A 648-nucleotide genomic window follows, 5' to 3' on the forward strand; every position below is an offset into this window, starting at 1 on the left:
AGCGTTGACATCATCAAGGATGACCCTTAGTTTCAGGACATCAGTCACTTCCATTTACACTGTGTTAGGGAAACCTGTAACATAAAACAGACAGAGCTACTCCAGGTGCTGCTGCGGTTTTTCACTAGATGCCTAGACCACCAACAAATTATCTAGCTGTAGCTTCATTAACCATAGAGACATTAAACATTCGACTCCCAAAATGTCAAACTATTCTTTTAAAAGAAAGTATTGGTTAAACATTTTAAAACAGTACAGTATAATTACAATATCCATGGTGTACTCACAGAGACAATTAACCACCACATTGCATGTATTAACCTTTGTGGTGACACATGGGTCATAGTGAAAAATAGACATTACCTTTAATTATGTTGTCCAGTGTGTCCATTAATGTGATTTATGTGGTTTAGTGAAGGTCCAGACAAATCTTTAGCCTCCCTCAGGTCTCTGAGAAGAAGGCTGGGGATGTGCTCCTCTCTTAGTAGGACACTGGAATGAAATGCTTAGTTGTGAGAATTAGCTTGCTTGAAACCCTGTAGGCAAAAAGTGGCATTTGATCAGTTAGCTGACATGCCGTCATGGCCGTATGCAACCCAGTCTCATATAAAAACGTACACTGACTACGTTGGTCCAATGTGCAATAAC

The 648-nt window shown here is 39.8% G+C and overlaps 1 long non-coding RNA gene across 1 annotated transcript; it reads right to left on the minus strand.

The window, feature by feature from the left end:
- Positions 1-7: 7 nt before the first annotated feature.
- On the minus strand, positions 8-512 carry LOC116686206 (uncharacterized). Its single transcript, XR_004331182.1, has 2 exons — positions 364-512; positions 8-74 (listed from the first exon to the last, which is right to left on the minus strand). It is a non-coding gene; the product is annotated as an uncharacterized LOC116686206 (long non-coding RNA).
- Positions 513-648: the final 136 nt, after the last annotated feature.

Source organism: Etheostoma spectabile, unplaced genomic scaffold (genome assembly GCF_008692095.1).
Source record: "Etheostoma spectabile isolate EspeVRDwgs_2016 unplaced genomic scaffold, UIUC_Espe_1.0 scaffold333, whole genome shotgun sequence".
Classification (NCBI taxonomy): Eukaryota; Metazoa; Chordata; class Actinopteri; order Perciformes; family Percidae; genus Etheostoma; species Etheostoma spectabile.